Here is a 13668-nt window from a genome sequence, read left to right on the forward strand (position 1 = left end):
CTCAACTTCCCCAGTGTTCCGATGGAGGCCGGTCATTCTCTCATGCATCACTCAGGCTGACTGCGCTGCCTGTGGCCTATGTAGCAGGAGCTCCAGCAGTAGCCAGTGCCAAAGGCCAATGTGTGTTTAAGAATTTACCCCTTTAAATGAGAACACATGCCTTTTCCTCAGTGAGTACTTGAGCACCTAAGGGTGATGTCCTCTTTTTTGTTTAACCTGTAAATTGCACTTTCTAAAGACTAGTGGGAGCTTTTAATTTTCATTGTAAGAGGTGAAGTCCTGATAATTACAAAATAGTGACTGTCATTTCAATACAAAAACAAGCCAGACTTTCACAAAAATTGGTCATTTCAGCCAAATTATTCAATCTAAGATTTCACAAAAATACAACCTAAGTTAGGATAATTAAGTTAATCTTTCTGAAAGAACAGCATTTATCTTGCTTATTTAAAGAGATCTGTTACCTATCTCAAAGATTACTTATCTAGGGACGCCTTGGTGGCTTAGTCCATTAAGTGTCTGACTTCAGCTCAGGTGATGATCTCATGTTCATGAGTTCAAATCCCGCACTGGACTCTGCTGACAGTTCAGAGCTTGGCACCTGTTTCAGATTCTGTGTCTCCTCTCTCTGCCCGTCCCTTGCTTGCTGCCTCTCTCTCAAAAATAAACATTTAAAAAACCCACAAAGATTACTTAGCTAAATAATGGTAGACTATTATAGAGAGAGCCTTAATTTGACAAACTATTTCATAATGTTACCTTTAATTAAGACAATATAGTCACAAAGCAAAGGTTATTTCAGCACAGAATAAATTATGTTTTGTATTTTAGAACTGACAGTTATTACATTATTGATTTTTGTTTTTCAAATAAGTTCATATACATAGTATAAACCAGACTATTTTACCATGAAGGACAATCTTGAATTATTTCTCACATTTAAAAAGTCTAAAACGTCTAGTCAGAATCCCACTGGTTTTTTCAAGCTGTAAGAGCTCATTTGTCTCATAAATAAGGTAGAAGTTAGAATAATATGGTTCTAGAAGTTATCACCTAGAACAAGTGCTATTATTCCAATGTATAATCAATATGAAAAATTATTGAGATATTTTGAATTTTTTATTTTTATACTAAGTTTTCAAAATCAGGAGTATATGTTACAGCTTTAGGACATCAAGTGCTCAATAGCCACATGTGACTGATTCTAATGTTTTGAAACAAAACTGTTCCAGACCACTTTTAAAGCAAATATGACACATGAATTTCTATGCTTAGATTTGAGCTGCCTCAGTTTTCCACACTCATGAGTTGGTAGGAGGCCAAAAACAAAATGTTTCAGAAATGTCATAGACCAAAATAAGTAAAAACTCTATTGGCCACATCTGCTTAATCATGTGCTTCAAAGGAACGTTTCCCAAAACAACTTTTAGAGAACAATACCTTCATGGGCATTGCAGAATTGTCTGTTTGCCACAGTCCCTCTAATCCCTCTTTGGGCCCTGGAATCTTGACTAAGGGTTCGAGTCTCCTGAGTACTGCCATAGCTTCAACGGCATTCTTGTGTATGAAACCGTGTGTCTGCACTCACGAGGCACTACACACGGGATTTTGTAAGGCTGGAGTGAGGTGGGCATCATTTTGTTTCAGGCAATATTTCGTTCTACAAGCCTCCTGAAACATACTAAATTTGCATGATGAAAATTGTATGATGAGGGTGCAGATATCATCCCAGTAACCCCCCAAATGAGAAAGACCATTGGCTGGCACTTTTTAGATTTCCTTAGAATGGTTCAATTAACACTGCCATTATACATGAATTCAAAGACTTAGAATTTTCTTATATACTGCTGTTTTAGAATAAGCCTCAAGGTTCTATAGCCATGTTTAGTGGCAAACTTCTAAAAGAAAGGAATAGTTTGCCTATTACTCTGACCTCAATTACATAGTATTTTAAACATATTTTGTAATTTAGAATATCTAGCAACCCCTATTTCTAGTTTTACATGCAAGGTAACTGTTGGTGGGTTGTCTACAGACCGAAGATTTAAAGAGAGCCATTTTGTTTCATAATTCCGTTTTTATTACACAGAAGCATCTGGTTCCATTTCAAATTGGAAAAAAAGAAGTAAATGCCAGAAAAGGCAAAAAGTAAAATTAGTAAAGCATTTATTCTGTTTTAGGATTGTTCTTGCAAAGCAAATGCAAAAAAAAAAAAAAAAGAAGAAGAAAGAAAGAAAGATAAAAAAGAAAAATCAACGCTGTGAATCAGCACTCAGTTTTTCTGGATGAAGGCTGACTCTATGTAAAATTGAAATAAGTATACTGAGCAGAGTCAATTACATAACTACAATGCCATTATGTAATTTATTGTCATTGCAGCGTAAAGACAGGTTATGTAGGTCTGCTTTAGATGGTGCAAAGGTTTCCAGACATTTACCTATATCATAGGATTTGTAATATCCTTACAATCACTGTCTCTTAGGTCATATTCCAGTTTCCTTAGCGTTCATCACAGATATGTTCCCGATTAGGGTCATTGCTAACATTTGAGCATTTACTGCTTAAATACTGCTTAATGGCTAGACTCTTATGTGTGTCGTTGTGATTTTTAAACACATTTATGTGCATGCAATCTTGATATTACAATATTCATAACTACATGATAAATAGAAATGTACCCAAGAATTTTCTATACATTTTTTTCAAAGTCCTTTTCTTCCCCTGGCACAACTCAGGGTGAGTTTCTGGCTCCTTAACAAATAAGGGGAAAAAAGACCACTGGAGAGATCAGCCACCCACCATGGTTACCAAGTTCAGCATTTCCTCTTTCTACATGCTCATCGACTAAGGACCAGTTTTTGTCATTATTCCTCCTTTCAGATATCACCTAAGATCAGATAATATCTCAGCTCACAAAGTCCAACCATTCATATACTTGCCTTGGAGAGCAATAACAAATGACTAATTTATGTTGGCTTGTTGAAAATTCCAACTTTCATAAATGCTTGTGATATACTCTAGAGGATTTGATTGCATGATTTTAACTTCCTTCAAGATTCAGCCTTTTCCCAGTCACCTGGCCCAGAGGTCCACATAGGGCAAGATGGAAGCCTTGAATGAGTGTGGACCATCTGACTCCTTCACAGGAATCAGACATTGCTCAGAAGACACTAGGCATCTGACCTGGTTGAGCTTGAATGAGCCAAATGGAAGGAAATCTCTTCCCATGCTCTGACTGAAAGTGATGCTATTTGAATATTGGTATGTTGCTATTATTCAGTATGAAAAAATTGGATACCACCAGTCAGTTACTCTTCCCTGTGTTTTGGTGTGCTACCACTTGTCCCAAATCAATGTTTTGCTCCATCCTTCTGGCTGTCAGGCTGCCCTCTAGGCTTGTGAGATCCTCTAAAAGCCTAAAGGAGTATCCCAGACTGGAGAAATGTGGGGCCCTTGGTGGTCCACAGTTTCGTTTGAAACTCTAAGCAGCAATGATAAGACTACAAAATCATGCTTGTTATTAATAGTTGTGTTCAGCACATTTTGAAGATTGACCTGGGAAACCCATAGATATGGGATATTTATATCTGTGTAATTTTTGTTGTGACTCATTGGTAAAAATGACATATTTAATCTTCAGTCAGTTAAAATATTACTATTTTCCATTTAAAATACTATTTTGGGGTATTCAAATACAATAGGCTTCACATTAGAATTTTTGAAAGCTATTGTTTTCCCTAAGTGTTCTCACTCTGATAATCAGTTGTGGGTAAAAAATTTACTAGGTCCTTTCTTTGTCCTTTCCTTGATACATGTATAGTAGTTCATCTGGGTTGTAAAAGATACAAGTATGACTATAAATTGAAAACTGTTATCTTATAACTCCTCCCTGTTAACCTGACCTATTTTTTCGTCTAACATGCAGCGACTTACATTAGCGTAGAGTACAAATAGGATATTCATGAGTTATTATTTTGTTTACATTTTTATTGTTCAGGTTCTTATGTTACAAGTTCCCAAGGTATTTCTATTTGTACACCCTTTGTCTCAGTATTATTTTCATGGTCCTCCCAAAGCCAAAAGAATTATATAACATGTCCATTTATTAAGTACTTAGATCCAAATAACAATAGTAGTATTGCATTCCAAATCTGATAGATGTTGCTGTGTTTCCCTTGAAATTTTAAAATTTCTTGTGAGTTCACTGAGTGGGAACAGCAGACAGGGGTTTTAAAAAGTTTAATTCTTTACGCCCAATGAACTAAGTGTATCGGGCAAAAGGTATTATTAGTAGTAAATGAGTTAGAAGCTAATGTTTATACTTTCTTATTTGACTATCAATCATTCTTTTATCTATGGTCTTTATGATATACATATAAAACTTATATGTGCATTTTTTAAAAAGCAATTTCCACATAATCACCTGAGGAAATTAATTTAAATCTCCAAAGAATAATTTTCAGGAATCAGGCAAACTATGGTTCACAGACCAAATCCACCAGAAGCCTGTTTTTATAAATAAAGTTTTTATTGGAACATGACCATGCTCATTTATTTATATATTGTCTGGTTGATTTCATGCTACTTCTCTGTTGAGAAGTTTCAACAGAGACAGAACTGGATAGCCCAGCAAAGCCTAACATGTCTGTCTGGCTCTCTACAGAAAAAAAAACCTAATGACCCTGGTCTATCATGGCATCCCATGCTTTCTTGCTGACATCTAAGAATAGAGACTCCCATAATTTCCTCTACTTCAGGTTCTAATTTCCAGAGGAAGCTAGGAGGGCTTTGTTTCTGTTGCAGATGGTCTCACAACAATAATTGTGCTGTATGTACAACCTAACACTGAAGTATCCTTACAGAACTAAAAATTCCAAATGGCATCATTCCTGAGAATAGAAATTTAGAATATGAATTGACTTGGTTCAGAGAGGAATTAAAAAAGATTTCTAGCATTTTGAGCATGTTTAAGAAATTTGATCCTTATATTTAAAATCATGTAAATGACATCTTACACTGATATTTGCTCACATTTAAGTCAATCTTCAGCTGTTACTTTAGTAAACTAAGAAGTAAGAGAGCCTTTTGGCTTTGAATCTTTCAGAATATTCTTAAGTAATTTATAACAACTGGATTTTCATTCAACCAATTTTAGGAAATAATATGCTTTATTAGGTGGCTTTCTATGACGATGACTTGCTTATCAATGACTCACTGGCAGGCAAACCACCATTTCTTTTATGTAAGGAAACTACTTACCAATCCCCATGTTTTTCTGAGGATATTCTGAGAGATATTTCATTTCTTTGAAAAGATAAGATCTTGAATAAATGCTTGCTTTTACTTTTCTTACATATTTAGAAATCCAAGAAGAGCCCTTCTCTTAGTCTATTTCTGTCACAGAGAAATGATTCATTTCACAATATCTGCCTTAAGGGAAGCAGGTAACCCAGATATTGAGAAATGTAGGTACGCTTGACCTTTGTTGACTTTGAACATCCATAGCCAAAGTTTACAAATGAAATATTGAGTAGACGACCTATTATCAGCCTATTATTAGGACTATCTAAAATTATATCATGATTCTAACTAAATAAGATACTGTTTTCTTTAAAGTGTTACAGTAATTAATAATATGTACTGCTGGGATACACTATAGGACTCAGGAAAAAGAGATGAGTTGCCTGCCACTTCCTCACGGCTTATGTGCAAGACAGAGACTCTACTGGAACAGGAGAGGTAAGAGAGAAAAAGATTAGGATTTCACGCTCCCACCTGCCCATTTTTATTGATTGGTCAGAGCTTGAAGGCAGTTGTTAATAGACTTAAATTCACATTTCTACATTTCTCTCAATAATTGGGTCACCCACTTCCCTTAGAAATCAATTAGACCAACGTCAATAGCTAATTTTCCCCTCAGAACCATAAATTAGACAGTAGTACTGGTTTAGGGGATATTAGGCCTATATCAGAAGCACACTTTAAGGAAATGATTTGCCACTTTTGAAGCTTCTTGGTAGTCCATCTCAGGCACCCATTTTCTCAGTAAACTTTCATGAGAAACAGTTATGTACAGTAAAGGAGTCAGAGATGAGTTAAACCGAGTGCTATATCCTCTAAGAGTGAACTTTTTAGTTGGAGAGAAAAAACGTGTGTACACAGGCTGTGCCAAATCTAAGCAAGGGATTAAGTCCTCGAGGGATGGAAAGAAGGAAAACTCCCATCTGGAATGATGATCAAGGAAAGCAGGGGAACATAGGCTGGATTTGAAGGGTGGGGAGAATCTTTGCAGGGAGGAAGGAGGAAGGGGCCAGGTCTGGCTGAGAAATCTACAGAGTGGAAAATTACCAGGAAAAGTGGTGAAGGGGCAGTACAGGTGTGAAAGTCCAAACTCTGCAGGGAAGTGTCACTAAGTCTGCAGAAGAGCCTTGGGTCTTGTGCAAAGTTTAATTGGACCTTCTCACTCCTTTCTTATTCTGGGTAGGTAAGTGTGCAGCATTTCCTCTGAGGATCTAGCCCTCTGTGATCTCCTACATGAAGATTGGCTAATTTGGTGTATCCCTAATTAGAATAAAAAAGTCACCCAATACATCGAAGACATTTTTTCAAGCCACTAGTTGAAACAAAGCCTCTGTCACTAAAAGCAAAAACTGCACTGGTTAAGTCTCCACTGACAAAGCAGAATAGACAATGATAGTGATTTCTGACTAACCTTTGCAAAACTCCAATATCGGAATAACTCCATGACTATCAAATTGCCTAACTACTTGCCAGAGTTTTGCCAGTAGAGAGAGGCCCACGTCAAGGTTCCTTCTGCCATCCTTATCTTCACCTTTAAATGATCAGACCCAAAAGGCTGATCCCCACAGGGATAGAATCACACCTTAAAGTTTAGACTTTGAGATAACTTGTATGAAAAAGCGAAGTCCCAGACAACAAAATGTTAAATTTTCAGAACTGCTTTGCCCAAACTGCAGGCCGGTCTTGTCAAGGCCTTTCTTCTACCTCTCCCTCCCTTTTGCCTCTTTACGCACCCTTCTGTGAATCCCTTTTTATATCACTCACTGCAAGCAGCATTTTACATCCATCTTCAAAAACATTTTTAAATATTTACCAGCTAGAGTTAGATTACAGTATATACACTTTTAGTAGTCTTGCCCACTTTGCTGTCTCAGATAATGTCTGTGATTAGTGAATGGCTGCATTACTCCTCAGGGCAAATGGAATGACAAAGGATGGGACAAAGAAGGGACAATGGTCAACTGTCACCTGAGTGATGGAAAAGATGCAAAGACAGATAACTGTGAGTACACAGAAAACACAAGTTAGCAGGCATTGAGAAAGGAATACTTCCTACCAGGGTTTTTCAGGCTTGTGACATGAGCTGTTATGTCTTTTATAGTTTGACCTAGAGGAAAAATTTGTATTCCTGGATTGTTGCACATTTGCTGGACTAAAGGGATATAAGCTCAGAGCAGCATGGAAGAGTAGGTTAATGGAATACTATTACATACAGGAAAACGACATCTCCGGTAGATTGCCAGCCATTAGCCAAAAACAAGTGCATGTAGGGTCTGGGGGACAAAGAAAAAGTATAAATATTTCAGTTTACACAGCCAGTATCACAGGCTATCTTCCCAATGTCTGATTGAAAAGTACTGAAAAAGGAGCTGTGAACATTTCATTTCTAAATCTGTCAAAATGGTGCTATTGACTCCTTCATACAGAGATATATTACAATATTTTTTAGGTAAACATGTAAGCCGACTTAGGCCATAATGTAAATACAGAAAATGTTTGTAGAGAATTCATCCAGATCATGCCCGTTTGCTTTTGATTTAGCTACCCTATTGTTCAGTGGCAGTGACTTGACCAGAGTCCCTGCTTCCCACAGATGGGACACAGAGTCCTTGGCTCTCTCAGCTGCCTCAAACCTGGGGCAGACAACACGACAGCCACAGATAGCTGCTGCTTCTTGGACTTAGGTTGGATAACCTGATTAAATGACTAAACATGTTCGGTTTTTGGTGTTTCCTAGGAACATAAAAGAAGAATATATGACATTGGGCAAAATGGATGTTGGTAGACTGTTGAAACTGACCTCAGTGAGGGCCACTGTTACTTTGTGTTAGTTCACCCGGATGTGTCAGAACATGTGAAAAGGAGCACATACCTTACTGCTGCGAAATCTGTAAAGCAATCTGCATGTACAGTATGATAATAAATCATCTAAGAGCCCTCCAAAAGTTTGCATTCTGTGGTTTGAAATGTTACAATTCAAGAGTGACACAGTGGACATTTTCCTCACATCTGACATAGGGAGTTGACCCGTTTTCCCTCTCGCACAGTAGAATTACACTGCAATTCATAGCATTTTAAAACACTATACAGTGATGTTATGAAAGTCACAAAGCTATTAAAATTAAAAGGGAACCTTACTAATCATTAAACCCCACAAGCTCATTTTATTAAAGAGAAGTGACACCGAGGGAGGTAATGACTTATCTGAGGTCAAGTTAGCGGCGAGGAAGAGCACAGATTTGGGTTGCGCATCTCCTAGCTTAGTGCTCTTGCCACTGGGAATTCACTGGATCAAGTTAAATGCAGTACTTCATAGAAAAACTGATTTTTCATTATAAAAATTTGAAAATACAGAAAAGTAGAAAACTCCCATATTAACACATTTCAAAGACAGACACCATTGTTTTTACTCTTTACTTTTTTCTTACGGACTTGTAATCATATTGTAACTTTTTTGTACCAGCCTATCACTATAGCACAACCATGTCTACATAGTCTTCACAAACATTTATGAGAGCTGCATAACAATCCAATCTCAGTTCTTTCCTTTCTCAGTAATACAACTTAAAGTCTTTTCTGTGTTTGGGGAAATCTATCCTAAGGAAATAATCCTAATGTGGAGTTGCTGGGCCAAGTGATATTCAGTGTTCACTTCATGATGATGCTTTCAAACCTCCAGGGCCTGAGAATGAGAGGCAAACACTGCACTTTCACTCTTAAGAAGCTGATTGTTCCAGCAATAGCACTGCTAGGAATTTACCCAAAGGATACAGGAGTGCTGATGCATAGGGGCACATGGACCCCAATGTTCATAGCAGCACTCTCAACAATAGCCAAAATATGGAAAGAGCCTAAGTGTCCATCAACTGACAAATGGATCAAGAAGTGGTTTATCTATACAGTGAAATACTACATGGCAATGAGAAAGATGAAATCTGGCCATGTGTAGCAACATGGATGGACCTTGAGGGTGTTATGCTGAGCAAAACAAGTCAGGCAGAGAAGGACAGATACCATATGTTTGCACGTATAGGTGGATTAGGAGGAACTTAACAGAGGACCATGGGGGAGGAGAAGGGGAAAAATAGTTGGGGAGAGGGAGGGAGACAAACCATGACAGACTCTTGAATGCTGAGAACATTCTGAATGCTTGAGGGATGATGGGGGTGGGGGGAAAAGGGAAGGGGGGTGATGGGCATGGAGGAGGGCACTTGTTGAGATGAGCACTGGGTGTTATATGGAAACCAACTTGACAATAAAGTATTTAAGAAAAAAAAAGAAGCTGATTGTTAACGCATGAGTTGTAAAAAGAGCTGAAAGCCTTGAGCTTGGCCACTCAGTCAGTGAGCGAGCATTTGTGTAAGATTATCTGTGGGGAAGGGAACCACATGATAGTGGGGCTAACTCTCAGAATTGCAGCTTGCTACTACCATTGGGTCCAAAATCCTTGCTTTGTGGCGAAGACACACTTATCCTGAAAAGTGACTTCTCAATAGAGGGAAGTGCTAGAGAAAAATAACCTCTTCCATCGGCAAGTCCATTTTCAACCATATGAACATATTTTTATTTCAACCTGGTTTTGCACAATCTCTGGACTACTTCCTTTAATTAAGAATCAGATGCCTTGTACTTAAGGGCTGTCACTAAAGCAAAACCTAAATAGGAAGGTAAAGCTCCTGAAAAATAATACTATGACTAAAAATCCTAGTTTAGTACTTTTACACTATGCTTCCAGCATTATTTTTACTAGCACACTACATCCCCCTAACTACCTGTGCAGCTGATAACACAGGTAACACAGATTCACCTTCCATCTCCCGGGATACATTTGCAGTTCATGTTTTCTGGCAATTTTGTCATCTCATAGCTATAGAAGCCTTCATCCATAGTGGACCCTTTGCTCCAGGGGAATAGAATAATATATCCTGTGTAATAGAATAACACCTATTTTATATTCTAAAAATATTATAGTGTACTAGTAACATAGGTCATTCATGTTGAATGCCATGTGACACCAGCCATTAACAACCTACAGACGGGGCGCCTGGGTGGCTCAGTCAGTTAAGCGTCGGACTTCGGCTCAGGTCATGATCTGAGTTTGAGAGTTTGAGCCCTGCGTGAGGCTCCGTGCTGACAGCTCTGAGCCTGGAGCCTGCTTTGGATTCTGTCTCCCTCTCTCTCTGCCCCTCCCCCACTCACACTCTTTCTCAAAAATAAGCATTAAAATTTTTTTAAAAATTAACAACCTATGGAGGAAGCTCCATTGCTCCCAAGGACAGCTATGTTGTGTCTGTCATGTAAAAGAGGCCCAATAAATTTTTCATGAAGTGAATGACTACTTCGCTATTTTCATTTCTATTTTGGTAGTCTTATCAGGGTCCTATTGACATCTGAAGGGGCCTTACACATACTTTCCAAAGCTGATCCACTAAGAGTTGCTATGGTTGGCTATCCAAAGAGTCATTCATCACCATCCCTCTCTTCAAGAGGCTGGAAATTCTTATGCTTGCCTCCCTAACCACCCTTCCAGCTAGGGCTGGTCATGTGGCAGAGACCACTGGAGAGGAAAGCTAGTGGAGGCTTCTGGGAAAGCTTTTGCTTTCCTGATAGAAGAGACCAGTGCGTGGTGCCATGCCTTCTCCTGCTTCTTGACTTGAATGCACATGCAATTTTCAGGGCTAGTCAATCATCAATCACCTTTATCATTATGAGAAAAAGATAAAAATGGTAGAAACTCCGGCCTTGACATCTTTGAGCTGATAAGCACTAAATTACCTATATCCAGGTTTTTTATTAAATGAGAAAAATCACTGTTGAAACCATGTCATAGTCATATTTTCTAGTGCATACTGCCCACAGCATCCATAATTACTCTGTGGTAACATAGATCAAGGGTCTGTGTCATCACTTCACTTCTGGCTTTCTTCAACTTCACATGAAATTATGACGATTCCTAACCAAGTTAACACAGTTATTTAAACATGGGCACAATAAACTCTGTGTATATGTTACTGAAATAAGGAAATCACACATTTATCATCATCTTGGCTATACAATAGCAAACCAAAATTCAGCAGTATTTTGGCTAATATTACATGAGACTTTGGTGAGAGATTCGCAAGTGAGCTGTTAATCTTTATTTCCCAGTTTATATTTTTCTTTTGTAAGCATTTAAGAAGTTAAATTACATACTTTAAGTTTAGATATTTGCTTAAGTACTTAAGGTTAAAGCAACTCACACAGACAGTATCAATGAGTGTCTAATAATTTTATTCTGAAATATTTCATAGCAATTTAAAAATAAATACACAGTTTATATTAGAACATGTTTTTATTAAAGGTTCCAGTTTCATATTGACTCATGAAAGAATTATAAACTTTTAAAAAATAAAATCTATATATAGTATAGCTTTTATTGAATTGCAAGAGACAAACTTTTATTTGCCTATACAGTAAAATCTTTGGAAACAAAATAATAAAGAAATCATAATTCTAACTTCCTGTGTTTCTTCTATGCTCAGATCCCACCACCCCCTACTTCTAGAAGCTGAGTAAGAAAGGCAAGGGAGATATAGCAGACGAGTGATAATACGACACACGTTCTGATGGAAACCTGGTCAAGTCCCCCAACTCTGGGTTTTGTAATTTATCCACTGGGTTGGTATACCTGCAGTATCCATGTAAGTAAAAGGATCTGGATTTTAACCAGTGATTCTAAGGGTGCTAGTGTGCTCTTGAGTAAACAGGTAAAGCTTTTGTCTACATCAAAGGGAATTACTCATACCTAAAAGCTCAACAGACAATTAAATGTTTTCCTATCTTCTCCAAAGGCAACCTCCATTACAGAGGTTTTTGAGATGTTAATTAAATTCAACCTGAGTATTGATACTTTGTCCTTCAGTTAGTAAAGAAAGAGGGAGGAGGGAGAAAACAAAACTTATTTTTACTGGGAGATAATTTTACAGTTTGAAATGTACAATTTCAAATATATCCAACATCAGTGAGCAGTAACATAAAGAGACCTTTAACATTTACAATCTCTAACAATCTCTACAGTCTCTAGCAGTTCATATTATACATAACTGCAACCAGTAAATTCCTGCAATTATTTTTGCTAAGTATTATGTTAAACTCCAAGGGCTAATTAAGAGTTAGTACAAACTGATACTTCATGCAAAGGTATCACTTTTTTTTTGTATGAAACTAATATCCTTAAAAAATAGGTGACAAGTACTGAAAACAGTACGATGCCAATTACTCCCTATGTAAATAGTTTCTAATACAAACTAGCTATAAGCTAGAGAAAATAATCAACCACCTAACAAGGCAGATTATATTTTTTCATTAACTGTCCTCTGAAAAATTAATTATCTTGGAAGGAAAACATTTTTTGGCTATAACTTTTATTATTATTAACAGCTACAAACTGATTTATTTCTAATGTTCATAAGTCCCCATTTAGCAAGCATTGAAGGCTCCAGAGATCAGAAAACACTTTGTATTTAAGAGAGCAATTCCATGAAATTCATTAATTCATTTTGTAAAAACACAAATTAATACATATACTAGAGAATGTGCTATTAAATACAGGCTACTGGCCCAGTGTTGATAATGCACACTTAACATGTGGCTAATCCAAGGGGCACCTGGGTGGCTCTGTTGGTTAAGCATCTGACTTCGGCTCAGGTCAAGATTTCACCATCTGTGAGTTCAAGCCCGTGAAGAACTCTGGGCTGACAGCTCAGGGCCCAGAGCCTGCTTCAAATTCTGTCTCCCTCTCTCTCTCTCTGCCCCTCTCACGCTTCACACTCTGTCTCTCTCTCTCAATAACAAAGATTTTAAAAGCAATTTTTTTTAATGTGGCTAATCCAGGTAAGTAAAAAACATACCAGATTTCAAAGAATTAGTACAAAAGAAGAAAGTAATCTTAGTAAGGGTTCACACTGCTTATTTGTTGAAATGATGTTTGGGAGCTACTGAATTAAGTAAGTGGCATTATTAAAATGAACTTCAGCCGTTTCTTTCTAGCTTTCTCATGTGGCTGCTAGAAAATTTTAAGTTACATATACAGCTCACATTAGTTTTCTATTCTTCTACAGCACTGCTACAGAAAGAGTAGACTTCATTATATGTTAATAGTAATCCCAATCCATACCATTAAATTTTTGTATAACTATGGTATTTGAGATAACACATTTAAAACATCACCATGAAGTGCCTGAGCTTAGAATCTACACTTAAAAACAAAACCCAAGGTAATCTTTCTCATCTCTCTTCTGTATACTGGCGGCTGTGCTAAACTTTGTTAGATAAGAGTCTGCAAACAGGCAAAGGGATCTTTCTGGTTGATGGAAATGTTCTAAAACT

This window comes from Crocuta crocuta, unplaced genomic scaffold (genome assembly GCF_008692635.1).
Source record: "Crocuta crocuta isolate KB4526 unplaced genomic scaffold, BGI_CrCroc_1.0 scaffold131, whole genome shotgun sequence".
NCBI classification, from domain to species: Eukaryota; Metazoa; Chordata; class Mammalia; order Carnivora; family Hyaenidae; genus Crocuta; species Crocuta crocuta.